Source organism: Arachis stenosperma, chromosome 4 (assembly GCF_014773155.1).
Source record: "Arachis stenosperma cultivar V10309 chromosome 4, arast.V10309.gnm1.PFL2, whole genome shotgun sequence".
In the NCBI taxonomy this organism is placed as follows: domain Eukaryota; kingdom Viridiplantae; phylum Streptophyta; class Magnoliopsida; order Fabales; family Fabaceae; genus Arachis; species Arachis stenosperma.
Genome location: NC_080380.1, coordinates 14738575 through 14757977, shown reverse-complemented (window position 1 = coordinate 14757977; position 19403 = coordinate 14738575).

Sequence of the window (19403 nt, the reverse complement as noted above, 5' to 3'; positions counted from 1 at the left end):
GTGATATCTTAGAACAAGAACAAGCGGAATTGAATAGAAGAACAATAGTAATTGCATTAATACTCGAGGTACAGCAGAGCTCCACACCTTAATCTATGGTGTGTAGAAACTCCACCGTTGAAAATACATAAGAACAAGGTCTAGGCATGGCCGTGAGGCCAGCCTCCTAATACGTGATCTCAGATCTAAAGTGATTAAAAGATGTCTACCAAGATCAAAAGATGAAAATACAATAGTAAAAGGTCCTACTTATAGAAAACTAGTAGCCTAAGGTTTACAAAGATGAGTAAATGACATAAAAATCCACTTCCGGGCCCACTAGGTGTGTGCTTGGGCTAAGCAATGAAGCATTTTCGTGTAGAGACTCTTCTTGGAGTTAAACGCCAGCTTTTGTGCCAGTTTGGGCGTTTAACTCCCATTTTGGTGCCAGTTCCGGCGTTTAACGCTGGAAATTCTGAAGGTGACTTTGAACGCCGGTTTGGGCCATCAAATCTTGGGCAAAGTATGAACTATCATATATTTCTGGAAAGCCCAGGATGTCTACTTTCCAACGCCGTTGAGAGAGCGCCAATTGGGCTTCTGTAGCTCTAGAAAATCCACTTCGAGTGCAGGGAGGTCAGAATCCAACACCATCTGCAGTCCTTTTCAGTCTCTGAATCAGATTTTTGCTCAGGTCCCTCAATTTCAGCCAGAAAATACCTGAAATCACAGAAAAACACAGAAACTCATAGTAAAGTCCAGAAAAGTGAATTTTAACTAAAAATTAATAAGAATATACTAAAAACTAAACCAAATATACTAAAAACAATGCCAAAAAGCGTACAAATTATCCGCTCATCAGCCATCTCTATTCTCTTGTTTGAAATTTTGTGTCCAAGGACAATTCCTTCAGTCACCATAAAGTTACATTTCTCCCAGTTCAAAACCAGGTTAGTCTCTTGGCACCTTTTTAGAACAAGTGCTAGATGGTCAAGACAGAAGCTGAATGAGTCTCCAAATACTGAAAAGTCATCCATGAAGACTTCCAGAAATTTTTCCACCATATCAGAGAAAATAGAGAGCATGCACCTTTGAAGGGTTGCAGGTGCATTGCATAGACCAAATGGCATCCTTCTGTATGCAAATACTTGATCAACCTCAAGACGAGTGTGAAAATAAAGTATGAGATCCCGGATTAGAAAAAAAGGATCAACTTTGGGAGCCCCAAACTTGTGAAGAACTCCATCAACACTTGGCTCAATCCATGAGAAATCTTGGGGCACAATGGAGAACCAAGCATTGGTGGGAGTTCCAAGATGAATACAAGCACAAGCCACCTTGATGAGGAGCTCCCTATAAGTCCAACTTAAGGACAATAAACAAAAGTGCTAGGTGGGAGACAACCCACTATGGTAATATCTTTTCATTTTCTCTTTTGTAAACATTGGTAGGAATTAGCTTGATTTCATGTTCTGTTTAGATAGTTGAGTATATTTGGTAGTATAGTATATTAAATAAGGTTTTAGGGTGTTTTGGTACCTGTTTGGAGGTTTGGAATGCTTGGATTGGTGCAAAAACATAGAAAAATTTTGAAAAATAGAGCACCATCCATGCGTATGCGTACCTGGCGCGTACGCGCAATCCAGCATTTTCGACCATCCACGCGCACGCGCACATGACGCGTGCGCGTGGATGCAGAAGCTCCACCCCCAGTCAAAAGACCCGAGAGTTGGGCCTGCATTGTGCGAAAATTAGGCCTGAGGCACAAACCAACTCGCGCGCACGCGCACATGCCGCGTAGGCGCCACTTTCAAAATAAGCCATCGACGCGGATGCACCTTGTACGCGCTGATAAACGAAATTTTGCATGCCGATTTAGAATTCAATGATGAATATGATCGTGAGTATAGTCTAATTGACACTTAAACTTCGCACCAAACAATCCTACAATCTATAACCGAGAGTACTAGTCTCCCGAGTCGTCCTCCCTTGGAATTGCTAAAGTATGCATCTTATTGATTAGAAAGCCTTGTTATGATTCTTTGAAGGTTTTTGCAAAATAATAGGAAACAAACAATCAATCCTTAAAAGACTTGGCTTAGGGTTGGCATTAGAAATTCTATCCTTATAGTTCCTTCAATGATGACAACAATTAGGCCTTGCTTCATTTAGTTAACCCCTAGGCATAGAGGAAAGTCAAATGAGAGTAATCAACTTGAGTCACAAGTCCTAGCTTCACCTTATGGAAATCTAGCTTTAGTGCACTCCAAGTCAATTAGCAATCCCTAATTCCAAATCAACAATTGACACAACTATTCAACTTCTTCTAATGGCCCAAACCCTATGCCAAGTAAGAAACTTTTACTCCATAACTAGTATTGGCATTTTATCAAACATTTGATGAGCAAGAGTGAAAGTCATAGTAAAATTGAGAAGAAAGTAGAATTAAAAGTAATTCAACACAAGGACTAACAACAATTAACAAAGAACAACAATGGCAATGAGATTCTAAAGGAATTGACAAAATCCAAAACTACAAAATTGAATCTAAGATCTATGAGAATTTAGCAATTACAAGCACTAATTGAGATTGGAGAAGAAGATTTATGACATGAACAAAGTGAATTGAAAATTGCAATGGATCTCACCAAAGAGTGATTGAAAATTCAGAAATTGGATGAAGAAGAACCCTAATGAGAGCTTGGAATCTCTCTCTCCTTCCCCAAAAGTGTAACTAACTATCTCCAAAATATCTAGAATCTAGAAAAATGAGCAAAAAGTCCCTTAACCCTTGTCTCTTTGGTCTTCTTAAGCTTTTTCCCGCCAAGGCACTTCCCAAAGATGGGATCCCCAACTGCCTCACGCCCAAGTCACGTGGCTCTTTAAAAAATCACATTCGAACATCGGCGCGCACGCGCAATGTACGCGTGCGCGCCACTGAGGCATCTTGTGATGTGCGCGGAGGCGTAATGTACGCGTGCGCGCCGCTGAAGATCATGGCCTAGCCGCTACGCAAGCCGGCTCGTGGCTTGGCTCTTGGCTTCGACTTCTAACTGCTCAATCCACGCGGACGCGTCAAGTGCGCGCACGCGCCCATGCTGAGATTTCCAAAGCTCAATTCTCATGCTCCCTTCCTTTGCACCTGTCCTCCTTCTCTCTTCCGGTCCATCCCTGCCCTATATTCTGAAACCACTTAACACACAGGTTACGGCATCGAATGACACCAAGAAAAGATTAGAAATGTATCTAATTTAGTGCAAAATAAGTATGTTTTCATCCATGAGGCAAAATTAGGAAGGGAACACAAAGTCTTGTATTTTCATATAGAAAGTGTGTGGAATCATTGATAAAACCCCTAAAATCAACACAAGATAAACCCTCAAAATGGGGTTTATCACGTGCACGCGTCGCATCCATTGCACCACTATCTGTGCGCGCGCGTCATGCGTGCGTATGCGCGGATGTCCCTCTTTAACTACATTTCTTTTCTTCTCCTCTTTCCATTTCTTTCCTTCTCCTTTCTTCTTCCCTCCTTCTGCCCTTCATCTAACACTTCCAAACACCATTGATAACCATTTATTTTAGTTAACTAATTAGTTAGTTAGTTAGTTAATTAGTTAGTTTTAGTTTAGTTTTTATTTTATTTTCTCTCTATTTTCATTATAAGTGTTGGATTATTGACTTTGCTTATTATGCATCGCTGCCCCTTTATTGCCTAAATGCTATTTTAGCATGAATGTTTTTAGATAATCTTTGTTGGATTCTATGATTGAGGTTATATTTTGCTACTTAGTTTTGAGTTTTTCATGCTTACCTTTTGAAAAATACCAAGTGATGAGAGATGCCTTCGAGCTTGTAAATCTTCTTGAATTACATGATTTGGCCACCATGTGAATTGAACCTTATTCTTTGATTAGGCAACCTCTTGATGGATGATGTTGTGTATTTACCTTAATGCATTGTGCTTCTTGTTCATATGCATCCATATGTTTTTAGCTTGAATACTTTCATGCTTCTTTAATGCTTGTTTTACCTTACAAGTTTACTTAAAGCATTTCAAGCACACTAGGATGAGTAAAGTGCATGCTTCTTTTGCGACATAGCTTTTATGTTAATGTGTGTTCTAAACCATGCAATTTAGAATTCACATCCCTATTTTCATAAATGTCACACCAATTCACTCACTCAATTCTAGTGACTTACCTCATTCCAACAATGTATGCTTCATTGCTTATGTATTTTCTCATCTTATGGTGTTATACTTTTGTTTTTCATGATATGATGCACCACAAGAAATAACGGAAGTAAGACTAAAAACACGCAGCACCGGTTGACCTACTAGCTGAAGGTAGTAATCCGGAGAGTCGCCGTACCCCCCGCTCATCTTTGAGTGCACCGAGGACGGTGCAAACTTTTAAGTGTGGGGAGGTCGTCCGACCAATCGACGATTTTAGGTGACAAGTTCTAATACCAATGCTTTTGCATTTCATTCTAGGACTTTAGGATTTTTACTTGTATTTTCTTAATTTTGCATATGTATACACAATAAGCTTAGTCAAAATAATGAAAATTTTCAAGGATTTCTATCTATAGGGCACCAATTGATTTGAGTGAAAACTTTTCACAACTTGCTTGAATTATATATCTTGTGGATCATGTTTTGACTAAGAACACAAGCTTGTGAGATTTGAGCCTAATGGTGTGGTTACATCTTATAACCACTTATATTTCCTTCTTGTGTGCATTATTCTCTTTCTACGATTGTAATCTTTGATTTGTTTGATTCTTTATGTCCATTATTTTGTGTATTCATGCATTTATATGATTGAGGCCATCACTTCATTTAGCTCACTCACCTAAATAGCCTACCTTTTATCTTCCATTGTTAGCCAATTTGAGCCTACGATTAACCCACTTGTTCTTTAATTTAGCACATTACAAGCCTTAAAGCAAAAAACAATAAATGTCCTTATTTAGATCTTTGATTAGCTTAGGCTAGTGTGTGTGTAATATTCAAGTGTGGGAACCTTGGGACATTGGGGGAGTAAAAGGGTAGTTTTGTGTTATTTGTTGTAAATATTGGGAATTGGGTACATACTCACGTATTGGTCAAATGTAAAACCTTATGCATTGAGGTTCTTGTATATAGAAAGAAAAAAATGAGAAAAACAAAAGAAAAGAAAAAAGAAAAAAATAATATGGAAAAGAAAAGAAAAAAATAGAAAAAGAAAGGAATAAAGAGGGGACAAAATGCCCCCAAAGCAAAGCGAAGCTCAATAAGATCAATGCATAAGTATTGTGAAATGAAAAAGGAAATACATGAGTATGTGAAAAAGTGAAAAATGGGTAGTTAGGTTAGAACTTAATTAGGATGTCATAGGTTAGGTGGGAAGTCTAAACTTATCAAAGATTCAAATTTCAAGTTCACTTAACCATATATGCATCCTACCTTGACCCTAACCCCATTACAACCTAAAGAAAAGACCTCATGATACTTGTATGCATGCATGAAATAAATGTTGATTGTAAGATGAAAAACAAATTTTAGAAAGCATGATTAGGGGAGAATTGAGTGAATCAACCCTAAACACCGAGCGAATAGAGTGCAAACACATCCGGTGAGGGTTCGATGCTCAATTACATGTTTCCATATATAAATATCATCCCTTCATGCAAGTTTGTAAAAATATTTAATAACTCAATCCAATTGTGGATTAGACTTGCTAGTCCTTAGCCCTTGTGCATATATGCTTCTTGGGAATTGATTTATTTTGACCAAGCAATTGCATTCATTTAGATAGTTGCATATAGGTAGATTGCATTTAGTTAGTTTCCATTGAATAAATGCCATACCCTTACTTCATTCTTGGTTTAAGCATGAGGACATGCTTGGTTTAAGTGTGGGGAGGTTGATAAACCCCATTTGTAGGGTTTATCTTGTATTGATTTTAGGGGATTTTATGACCTTTTACCCACATTTATTCAATGAATTAGCATGGTTTTGTGATTCTCCCTTAATTTGTGCTTAAGTGTAAAACATGCTTTTTAGGCCTTTAACTTGATGATTTTAATCTCTCTTTGATTCCACTAGATTCCTTGATGTATTTGTTAGTAATTTCAGATTGAAAATGCTAGGAATGGATCAAAGGAGTGAAGAGGAAAGCATGCAAAGTGGAGAAATCATGAAAAGTCAAAGAGTTGAACTCGCCCATAGACGCACGCGCGCACCAGGCGCTTACGCGTACCTTGCGAATTACCCCATGGACGCGTACGTGTGCTGTGCACGTACGCGTCGATGCTGGAATATGATTTTTTTTTTTAATGAAAACGTGGCCAGCGAATTCAGAAGGGTTGTGGGGCTCAATCCCAACCAACTTTGGCGCCAAAGATGCTATTTAAAGCCAAGGATTGAAGAGCAAAGGGATTCACTCACTTTTGTTCATTCACGCTCATTAGGATTAGTTTAGAGTTAGTTTTAGAGAGAGAAGCTCTCACTTCTCTCTAGGGTTAGGTTTAGTTCTTAGATCTAGATTTAGATTCATCTTCTTCTACTTCTATCTTTCAATTCATTGTTGTTACATTCACTCTTCTTCTATTCTTTTGTTGTAATTTCCTTTATGTTGTTTCTATGCTTTGTTGTAGATCTACTTTTATTTCTTCTACTCTCATTCAATTCAATCAAGGTAATTCATAATAAATGTGTTTCTTATGATTGTTGTTGTTAATTCTTTTCAATAATTATTGTTAGATTCTATTCTTGTTATCAATTTACTATGCTTTTCTTTTGTACCTTCCAAGTGTTTGATGAAATGCTTGGTTGGATTTTAGTGTAGGTTTTGTTCCTCTTGGCCTTGGTTGAGTAATTAGTGACTCTTGAGTTATCTAATTCCTTTGTTGATTGATAATTAGAAGTTGTTAATTGATTTGAATGCCTCTAAAGCTAGTCTTTCCTTTAGGAGTTGATTAGGACTTGAGGAATCAAATTGATTCATCCACTTGACTTTCCTCCATGGTTAGAGGTTAACTAAGTGGGAGCAATGGACAATTTGTTATCACAATTGAGGAGGATAACTAGGATAGGACTTCTAGTTCTCATATCTTGCCAAGAGCTTTGTTAGTTATTAGTTTATTTTCTTTGCCATTTATATTTCTTGTCTAAAATTTTAAAAACCCCAAAATAACTCACAACCAATAACAAGACACTTCATTACAATTCCTAGGGAGAACGACCCGAGGTTCCAATACTTCGGTTTATAAATTTTAGGGGTTTGTTTTAGTGATAAACAACTTTTTTGTATGAAAGGATTATTGATTAGTTTAGAAACTATACTTGCAACGAGAATTCATTTGTGAAATTCTATACCATCAAAAATCCAATCATCAAAATGGATTAATCCAACCGGGTGGTGAGTAAGGTGAATTCTCTATATAATGGCCAACAATCCTCCTAGATCCATCTATTTGAGCACTACTCCAACCTTTATATTTCATGTTTGATGCGTCAACCATAATGAGCCTTGATTTGCAACGCCCACCACAAAAAATTTTTCTTTTACGCTTCATCCCACAAAGTTCCCTAAGTTGGCCATCCGTTTCAAGCAAACCATATTCAAGTGGGATAGTAAAGCTAATAGAAATGAATTTCACCCACTCAAATGAAGGTGTAGATGGCAACCTAGGCAAAGATGATTCCAGGGTTCTTGACAAAGCGTATTCCACTCCCATCCTTCTATTTCTAAGGACTTCCACCTCCTCAAAAGATCTCTTAATCTTAATCCTTTGTTTAACAATTTTATCTAACTCTTTTCCCTTACTCAATTCATAAATGAGAGGGCGGGAAAAATTTACCTCCACATTACTTTCCATCTCATCGGGAGAAGGTTCTTCAAGTTCAAAGGATCTACCACCACTAGAATTTGATGCTTGCTCTTCATTGCCATGGGAACTCAATTCTTGTTCTATCCCATCCAAGTCTTCATACGGGATATGCCTTGGAGGTTGTGCGCATCCCTCCTCAACATCAATTTCAATCTTCTTGGAGGGGTCTTCTTCAACTCTAGGTTCCCATGGAGGTTCCGCATCTCCTAAGTCTTCAACCATTTCTTCCTTTTCTTTGATAGTCCTAGCTTCCTCCAATTGTTCCAACACAAAGAAACTTCCCTCATTTCCCACCAGAGTTTCCAATCTCTCCTTCATACTATGTTTTTCATTTGATTCTTCACATGTAGCCGTGGGAGTTCCTTGAGTGTTCAAGCATTGGGAGGCTAATTGATTTGTTACCGCATCCAAGGCGGCCATGAAATTTTGCACATCCCTTTTCATCTCTTCTTGCCCTTGAACAAGAACACCAAGGGTTTCATCCATTAGAGATTGGGGTGGGTGGAAGGGTTCATCATTTTGGGGGAAGGGTTCATAATAGGAAGGTGGTTCATCATAATTAGGGTGTGGTGTTTCAACATTCTCCACTTTTTCCACTTGTTGCACAACATGCTCCATGGTTGCTTGAAATTGATCCAATGCTTCCTTGAGACGATCCCTTGACTCTTGTTCCACTTGGATATCATGATAGGGATCATATGGCTCTTGGATTGATGGACATGAATATTCTTCCATGTGAGGTTGTGGTGGAAGGTAGAATTCATCTTGTGGTTGAAAATTTTCATATATTGGAGGTGCTTCATCTTGGTAATAATATAAAGGGGGTGGCTCTTGAAAATGTTAATGTTGGAGTGGTGGTGGCTTTATGTGTGATTCATATGGCTCATAAGGTGGTTGGTATGAAGGATATGGATTAGGGTCATATGGAGGTGGTTGGTAAGGAGGGGCTTGTGAGTATGGTTGAGAGTTATGTTGAAGGTATGGATCATAGGCATATGGTGGTGGTTCTTGAAAGTCACAAGTGGATTCACCATAGTCATTAAGTTGGTATGCGTCATAGAATGGCTCTTCTTCATAGTGCATTGATGGAGGTTGTTGCCATGAGGATTGATCATATGCATATGGCTCCTCCCACCTTTGATTGTCCCATCCTTGATACACATTCTCATTGAAGTTCTCATCACCTACAACATAGTTGTAATCACACTCATAGCCAAAGTGAGAATTCATAATGGAAAGAAAATAGGAAATAAAAACTAATAAGAAATAATGAAACAAAATACTAAGACTAGTGATGAGCGGATAATTTGTACGCTTTTTGGCATTGTTTTTAGTATGTTTTTGGTAGTTTTAGTTGAGTTCTTAGTATATTTTTATTAGTTTTTAGTTAAAATTCACTTTTCTGGACTTTACTATGAGTTTGTGTTTTTTTCTGTGATTTCAGGTATTTTCTGGCTGAAATTGAGGGATCTGAGCAAAAATCTGATCCAGAGACTCAAAAGGACTGCAGATGCTGTTGGATTCTGACCTCCCTGCACTCGAAGTGGATTTTCTGGAGCTACAGAAGCCCCATTGGCGCGCTCTCAACGGCGTTGGAAAGTAGACATCCTGGGCTTTCCAGCAATATATGATAGTCCATACTTTGCCCAAGATTTGATGGCCCAAACTGGCGTTCAAAGTCACCCTCAGGAATTCCAGCGTTAAACGCCGGAACTGGCACCTAAATGGGAGTTAAACGCCCAAACTGGCATAAAAGCTGGCGTTTAACTCCAAGGAGAGTCTCTACACGAAAATGCTTCATTGCTCAGCCCAAGCACACACCAAGTGGGCCCGAAAGTGGATTTTTATGTCATTTACTCATCTCTGTACACCCTAGGCTACTAGTTCTCTATATATAGGACCATTTACTATTGTATTTTTCATCTTTGGACATCTAGTTCTTAGATCATTGGGAGGCTGGCCTCACGGCCATGCCTAGACCTTGTTCTTATGTATTTTCAACGGTGGAGTTTCTACACACCATAGATTAAGGTGTGGAGCTCTGCTGTACCTCGAGTATTAATGCAATTACTATTGTTCTTCCATTCAATTCCGCTTGTTCTTGTTCTAAGATATCACTTGTTCTTCAACTTGATGAATGTGATGATCCGTGACACTCATCATCATTCTCACCTATGAACAAGGTGACTGACAACCATTCTTATTCTACTAGCAATCAAGGCTCTAGTGAATATCTCTTGGATTCTTTAATCGGAATCTTCGTGGTATAGGCAGGACCTGATGGCGGCATTCAAGAGAATCCGGAAGGTCTAACCTTGTCTGTGGTATTCTGAGTAGGATTCAATGATTGAATGACTGTGACGTGCTTCAAACTCCTAGCAGGCGGGGCGTTAGTGACAGGCGCAAAAGTATCAATGGATATTATTCCGGCCTGACCGAGAACCGACAGCTGAATTCCGCTATGCCGTGACAGGGCATATGCCAATCGCTTTCACTGAGAGGATGGGAGGTAGCCACTGACAATGGTGAAACCCTACACGAGCTTGCCATGGAAAGGAGTAAGAAGGATTGGATGAAGACAGTAGGAAAGCAGAGAGACGGAAGGGAAGGCATCTTCATGCGCTTATCTGAAGTTCCTACCAATGAATTACATAAGTATCTCTATCTTTATCTTTTATGTTATTTTCGTTCATCACCATATCCATTTGAGTCTGCCTGACTAAGATTTACAAGGTGACCATAGCTTGCTTCATACCAACAATCTCCGTGGGATCGACCCTTACTCACGTAAGGTATTACTTGGATGACCCAGTGCACTTGCTGGTTAGTTGTGCGAAGTTGTAGTGATCACAATTTCGTGCACCAACTAGCAAAAACTAACAAGCAATCCAAAAATCAAGCTATTCACAATATTCACATATATACAATAACCAATAACATAACACCATTGCAATTTCCCGGCAACGGCGCCATTTTGATGATTAGATTTTTGACGGTTTAGAATTTTACAAATGAAATCTCGTTGTAAAGTATAGTTTCTAAACCAAGCAATAATCCTTTCATACAAAAAATTGTTTGTCACAAGTAACAAACCCCTAAATTTATAAACCAAAGTATTGAACCTCGGGTCGTTCTTCCTAGGAATTGTAATAAAGTGTCATGTTATTGATTGTGAGTTATTTTGGGGTTTTTGAGATTTTAGACGAGAAATATAAATGGCAAAGAAAAATACTAACAACTAACAGAGCTCTTGGCAAGGTAAGAGAACTAGAAGTCCTATCCTAGTTATCATTCTCAATTGTGATGAGAATTATGTATTGCTCCCACTTAGTTAACCTCTAACCATGGAGGAAAGTCAAGTGGATGAATCAATTTGATTTCTCAAGTCCTAATCAACTCCCAAAGGGAAGACTAGCTTTAGAGGCATTCAAATCAATTAGCAACTTCTAATTATCAATCAACAAAGGAATTAGATAACTCAAGAGTCACTAATTACTCTACCTAGGCCAAGAGGAACAAAATCTATACTATATCTAGAAGAGGCATTTCAACAAACACATAAGAGGCATAAAAGGAAAGCATATAAAATCTACAACAAGAATGAAATCTAACAACAATTATTGCAATGAATTAACAACAACAATCAAAAGAAACACATTTATTATGAATTACCTTGATTGAATTGAAAGAGAGTAGAAGAAACAAAAGTAGATCTACAACAAAACACAAGAACAACATAAAAGAAATTACAACAAAAGAATAGAAGAAGAATGAATGTAACTACAAGGAATTGAGAAGAATAAGTAGAAGAAAGCATGAATCTAAATCTAGATCTAAGAACTAAACCTAATCCTAATCCTAATCCTAGAGAGAAGTGAGAGCTTCTCTCTCTAAAACTAACTCTAAACTAATCCTAATGAGTGTGAATGAACAAAAGTGAGTGAATCCCTTTGCTCTTCAATCCTTGGCTTTAAATAGCATCTTTGGCGCCAAAGTTGGTTGGGATTGGGACCCACAACCCTTCTAAATTTGCTGGCCACGATTTCATTAAAAAAATCATATTCCAGCATCGACGCATACGCGCACAGCACGCATACGCGTCCATGGGGTAATTCGCAAGGTGCGCGTAAGCGCCTGGTGCGTGCGCGCGTCTATGGGCGAGTTCAACTCTTTGACTTTTCATGATTTCTCCACTTTGCATGCTTTTCACTTCACTCCTTTGATCCATTCCTAGCCTTTTCAATCTGAAATTACTAACAAACACATCAAGACATCTAGTGAAATCAAAGGGAGATTAAAATCATCAAGTTAAAGGCCTAAAAAGTATGTTTTCACACTTAAGCACAAATTAAGGGAGAATCACAAAATCATGCTAATTCATTGAATAAATGTGGGTAAAAGGTCATAAAATTCCCTAAAATCAATACAAGATAAACCCTACAAATGGGGTTTATCAATACTCCAGATGGACATGTGAATTCTATTTTCTCTTGATCCTGGGGATCTACTGCAATTTGATTATAACCTGAATATCCATCCAGAAAGCAGTAGTAATCATGACCTGCTAGTCTTTCTAGCATCTGGTCTATGAATGGTAAAGAAAAATGATCCTTTCTGGTAGCTGTATTGAGCCTTCTGTAATCAATACACATACGCCACCCAGTAACTGTTCTTGTAGGAACCAGTTCATTTTTTTTATTATGAACCACTGTCATGCCACCCTTCTTAGGGACGACTTGGACAGGGCTTACCCAGGGGCTATCAGAAATAGGATAAATAATCCCAGCCTCTAGTAATTTAGTGACCTCCTTCTGCACCACTTCCTTCATGGCTGGATTCAGCCGCCTCTATGGTTGAACCACTGGCTTAGCGTCATCCTCCAATAGGATCTTGTGCATGCATCTGGCTGGGCTAGTGCCCTTAAGATCACTGATGGACCACCCAAGAGCTGTCTTGTGTGTCCTTAGCACTTGAATTAGTGCTTCCTCTTCCTGTGGCTCTAAGGCAGAGCTTATGATTACAGGAAAAGTGTTACCTTCTCCCAAAAATGCATATTTCAGGGATGGTGGCAATGGTTTGAGCTCGGGTTTAGGAGGTTTCTCCTCTTCCTGAGGGATTTTCAGAGGTTCTATTATTCTCTCTAGTTCCTCCAGATCAGGCTGAACATATTTAAAGATATCCTTTAGCTTTGATTCGAGACTCTCAGTCATATTGACCTCTTCCACCAGAGAGTCAATAATATCAATGCTCATGCAGTCGTTTAGGGTGTCTGGATGCTGCATAACTTTGACAACATTCAACTTAAACTCGTCTTCATTGACTCTCAGGGTCAATTTCCCTTTTTGGACGTCAATGAAGGTTCGTTCAGTTGCTAGGAAAGGTCTTCCTAGAATGAGAGCTGCACTCTTGTGCTCCTTCATTTCCAGCACCACAAAGTCAGTGGGAAAGGCAAATGGCCCAACCTTGACAATCATGTCTTCAATTACGCCTGATGGGTATTTAATGGAGCCATCAGCAAGTTGGAGACATATCCGGGTTGGTTTGACTTCTTCAGTCAAACCAAGCTTTTTGATAGTGGATGCAGGTATTAGGTTGATACTTGCTCCAAGATCACATAGAGCTTTCTTGGTACAAGTACCCTCTAATGTGCATGGTATCATAAAGCTTCCGGGATCTTTAAGCTTCTCTGGTAAGCTTTTCAGAATGACTGCACTGCATTCTTCAGTGAGGTAAACATTTTCAGTTTCTCTCCAATCCTTCTTATGACTTAAGATCTCTTTCATGAACTTAGCATAAGAGGGTATTTGCTCAAGTGCCTCTGCAAACGGAATCTTTATTTCAAGAGTCCTGAGATAGTCTGCAAAGCGGGCAAATTGCTTATCCTGTTCCACTTGGCGGAGTTTCTGAGGATAAGGAATCTTGGCTTTGTATTCCTCAACCTTAATTGTTGCAGGTTTATTTCCTACAGAGGTGGTTGGGAAAGCCTTCTTAAAGGGATTGCTATAAGCACTTGTATGTGTTTGATCCCCTATTGGGGTTTGAATGCCAGAGTTGGAAGCTGAATTGGCATTGGACGCCAATTCCTTAACTGTTTCTGGCGTTTGAACGCTGAGCTTCCTTTAGGCATTTAATGCCACTTCCTTGCCTGTTTGTGGTGTTTGAACGCCAGAACTGAGCATGGGTTGGGCATTTAACGCCAGCCCTTCACCCTTTTCTGGCGTTTGAACGCCAGAATTGTTCCTCTCTGGGCTCTTACTGTCCTCAGAGGGATTTTGGGTAGCAGTTTGTTCATTTCTTGGCTTCCTGCTGCCTTAAAGTGAGGTATTTAATGTCTTCCCACTTTATAATTGAACTGCTTGGCATTCTTCTATTATTTATTTTGATAACTGCTGTTCTGTTTGCTTCAACTGTACTTCCATGTTCATATTAGCCATTCTTGTGTCTTGTAATATCTCCTTGAATTTGGCTAGCTATTTTGTTTAGAAAATCTAATTGCTGATTGAATTCAGTAACTTGTTATGCAGGACTGAGTTCAACAGTTACTGTTTTAGCCTCTTTTTTCATGGAAGGTTCACTACTTAGATACAGATGCTGATTCCTGGCAACTGTATCAATGAGCTCTTGAGCTTCTTCAATTGTCTTTCTCATGTGTATAGATCCACCAGCTTAGTGGTCCAAAGACATCTGAGCTTTCTCTGTAAGCCCATAATAGAAGATGTCTAACTGCACCCACTCTGAAAATATTTCAGAGGGACATTTTCTTAGCATCTCTCTGTATCTCTCCCAGGCCTCATAAAGAGATTCATTATCTCCTTATTTAAAGCCTTGGATGTTCAGCCTTAGCTGTATCATCCGTTTTGGGGGGAAATATTGATTCAGAAATTTTTCTGATAATTGTTTCCATGTCCTTATGCTAGCTTTAGGTTGGTTATTTAACCACCTCTTAGCTTGGTCTTTTACAGTAAATAGAAACAGTAATAATCTATAGACATCCTAATCTACCTCCTTATCATGTACTATGTCAGCAATTTATAAAAATTGTGCCAGAAACTCTGTAGGTTCCTCCTGTGGAAGACCGAAATACTGGCAACTTTGCTGCACCATGATAATGAGCTGAGGATTCAACTCAAAACTACTGACTCCGATGGAGGGTATACAGATAGTACTCCCATATGAAGCAGTAGTGGGGTTAGCATATGACTCCAGAGTCCTTCTGGACTGTTCATTTCCACTTAGATCCTTGATGGAGAAAGGGAGATGACGTGGATTTATTTTATTTATTTTATTATAAAAAAATAATTTTTGAAATAATAAAATAAAATAAAATAAAAACTAAAATAAAAAAATAAAAATAAGAAAAATTTAAAAATATTTTATGAAGATTTTCGAAAAAGTGAGGAGAGAGAAAGTGGTTGGGATATTTTTGAAAAAGATATGATTTTTTTTTTAAAAAAAATCTTAAAAGGATAAGATTTGAAAAATTTGAAATTTGAAATCTGAATTTTTATAAAAAAATTCAAAATAATTGCTTAAAAATAGTTAGAAAATATAATTTTTTATTTTTGAATTTTATTATGAAAGAGAAAAACACACAAAAGACACAAGACTTAAAATTTTTAAATTCAATGCTCCTTGTTTTCGAAAATTTTGGAGGGTAAACACCAAGGCACACCAAACTTAAAAATTTTAAGATCAAAGCACAAAGAAGACTCAAGAATACCTTAAAGACTCACAAGAACAACAAGAACAAAAGATAGAACACCAAACTTAAAATTTTTAGAAAACCACAATAAAATTTTTGAAAATTAAAGAAAAATTAACAAGAGAACACCAAACTTAAAGTTTGGCACAAGATTTAATCAAAGAAAAATTATTTTTGAAAAAGTTTTAAAAGGAAGATGCCCAATTACCAAGAACACAAACACAATGCTCTAGCCAATTGAGCTATAAATGTAACGTGTTTTAAAGAGGTATTTTTAATAAATAAATTTTTTTTTTGAAAACTGATATTTTGAAAAAGCACAAGAAAAACAAGAAAAGACACAAAACAAGACAAACTAAAGATCAAACAAGAAAAATAGACAAGAACAACTTGAAGGTCAAAGATGAACAAAGAACATGCAATTCGAAAATTGAAAGACAAAGAAAAGCATGCAATTGACACCAAACTTAAAAATATGACACTAATACTCACATAAAAACTAAAAATTAATAAAGAAAAATAATATTTTTGAAAAATTTTTGAAAAGAAAATAAAAGACTCTAACCCAAAAGACAAAATTTTCCTAATCTAAGCAACAAGATTCACCGTCAGTTGTCCAAACTTAAACAATCCCCGGCAACGGCGCCAAAAACTTGGTGCACGAAGATTACACTCACACTATGTAATTCCGCACAACTAACCAGCAAGTGCACTGGGTCATCCAAGTAATACCTTACGTGAGTAAGGGTCGATCCCACAGAGATTGTTGGCTTGAAGCAAGCTATGGTTATCTTATTATTCTTAGTCAAGATACCAATAGGGTTCTTTAGTTTTAATTGTAAAAAGTGAAAGAGCATGAAATGAGTAATTGTTACGCAGTAATGGAGAATGTGTTAGAGTTTTGGAGATGCTTTGTCTTCTGAATCTCTGCTTTCCTACTGTCATCTTCTTCACGCATGCAAGGTTCCTTCTATGGCAAGCTGTGTGTTGGTGGATCACCGTTGTCAATGGCTACCATCCATCCTCTCAGTGAAAATGGTCCAAATGCGTTGTCAGAATAGGATCCATTGATCCTTTTGCGTCTGTCACTATGCCCAACACTCACGAGTTTGAAGCTCGTCACAGTCATCCAATCCCTGAATCCTACTTGGAATACCACATACAAGGTTTAGACTTTTCAGATTCTCAAGGATGCTGCCAATGGATTCTAGCTTATACCACGAAGACTCTAATTAAGGAATACAAGAGATACTCATTCAATCGAAGGTAGAGCAGAGGTGGTTGTCAGGCACGCGTTCATAGGTTGAGAATGGTGATAAGTGTCACGGATCATCACCTTCTTCATATTGAAGTGCAAATGAATATCTTAGATAGAAACAAGCGTGTTTGAATGGAAAACAAAAGTAATTGCATTAATTCATCGAGACACAGCAAAGCTCCTCACCCCCAATAATGGAGTTTAGAGACTCATGCCGTCAGAGAATACAAAGTTCAGATCTAAAATGTCATGAGGTACAGAATAAATCTCTAAAAGTTGTTTAATTACTAAACTAGTAACCTAGGTTTACAGAGAATGAGTAAACTAAGATAGATAGAGCAGAAATCCACTTCTGGGGCCCACTTGGTGTGTGCTGAGGCTGAGACTTGAGCTTTTCATGTGCCAGGGCTGTTTCTGGAGTTAAACAACAGGTTGTAACCTGTTTTGGGCGTTTAACTCCAACTGGTAACTTGTTTCTGGCGTTTAATGCTAGAATGGAACATGGAACTGGCGTTAAACGCCAGTCTACGTTGTTTATCTTCGAGAAACGTATGGACTATTATATATTGCTAGAAAGTCCTAGATGTCTAATTTCCAACCCAATTGAGAGCGCGCCAATTGGACTCATGTAGCTCCAAAAAATATATTCCGAGTGCAGGAAGGTCAGAATCCAACAGCATCAGCAGTCCTTTTTCATCCTGAATCAGATTTTTGCTCAGCTCTCTCAATTTCAGCCAGAAAATACCTAAAATCATAGAAAAACACACAAACTCATAGTAAAATCCATAAATATAAATTTTGTCTAAGAACTAATAAAAATATACTAAAAACTAACTAAAACATACTAAAAACTACATGAAATTACCCCCAAAAAGCGTATAAAATATCCGCTCATCAACTACATCAATGACAATGCCTCCAACGACAAACACTGCGCCACCAGAATCATCTCACTGATCGCAGCCAGATACCCCCCACCACTTCTCATTGTACGGATGCAGATTTGGCATGATAGGACTTCAGCGTGAGTACTGTTTTAAATCTTTTATATGCAAACAATTTTAGTTAGCTAGTTTAATTTAGTGACACTCAATTTTACTAGTTTTAGTGGACTTAGGTTGTTAAGATAAGTTCAATGTAGTTTAGTAGGTTTAAACTACAATTTTGTGTTTAATAATTCTTGATTGTTGATAGATGTTGCTGTTTAAGTGAATTGTTGATGGTTGTAGTGGTTGGCCCATTCTAGCTATAGGTGAAACTCTGCCAAAATTTCTAAAAGGTTCTAAATATAATTGAATTTTATAGATTACTTCAAAGGTATACATGTACTAAACCTATGTTATAGATGTACCATACCTAAGTTTTCCATTGATAGGCTTGCACCAAATACTAATGCATGTACACATGAGTGTAATAATGTGATCAAGTTAATGTACAACCACCAATAGCCGAGCTACAAGAAGATCCCAGCTGAGACTAGAGAGCAATGGTTTCAGAAGTAGGCGGTAAGAAGTCAACATATTCAAACCTTAGTGTTAGTTTATATCTTCTATTTTGTTTAATTATGTATTTAATTTTTATTAACTTGTGCTAAATATTCTTTCTACAGGAGAAATTTATATGGGCAAGATGATCAGATGCACGCTGATGGCAGCGGCGCTGCTCTTGGTGGTAGTGGCGCTGCTGGAGGGGCATAGACATCACTGCCTAGGTCGCCGCCTCAATAGCAAGACCAGCGGGATGACGATGATGATGACGACTTTTAGTGACTAGGGTTTTTCATCGCCGGCGTTCTTACTCCCTCTCCCTCATACTCTGCTCCTGGCTCACTACTCAGAGTCTCATATCGAAAGTAATGGTTATTTTTTTTGCTTTTTTTTGTTCATTTGTTGTTCAGATTCAGAGACATTCCTTCCCTCCTTTCCTTGGTTAGATCAGTAAGATTTAGTTTATTCATTCATGATCTTGCTTAATTATTTTTTATGCATAATCACTTAGTTGGACGTTTGGTTAAATTGTGGATAATTGTGCAGAATAATGACTGAATGGAGGTTGCATATCTTGTTTTAGTTGGTGGTTGTTTTAATGAGTAGATTGCAATTCTAGTTCTTATTTTGTTGTTGGATTGATGTATTAACTTGTTTTGTTAACTTATTTTGTTATGTTTTTTATCTTTCTAACATGTTACTTTGATAAATTATTGTTCTTGGGATATTCTTAATCTTGTAAATTGTGATTGTTAGGTTGTTGTGCTATTTTTGACATTTTAATAACTTGTTAATTTGATAAATTGTACTTGTTGTGGTTCATTAATTTTTTATCTTGATCTTATTATTGTTATTTTGATGTTAGTTTATGTTATAGATCTTAATTCATTGTTTTTGTCATTGGGTTACTGTTAACTAAATTTTGTTATTGGCTAGATGATAGTATCAATTTGGTTAAATTGAAAATAATTGTGCAGAACAATGAATGAGTCAAGGTTGCAGATCTTGTTTTAGTTAGTGGTTGTTTTAATTAGTAGGTTGCTGTTTTAGTTCTTATTCTGTTGTTTATTTATGTATTAGCTTATTTTGTTAAGTTGTT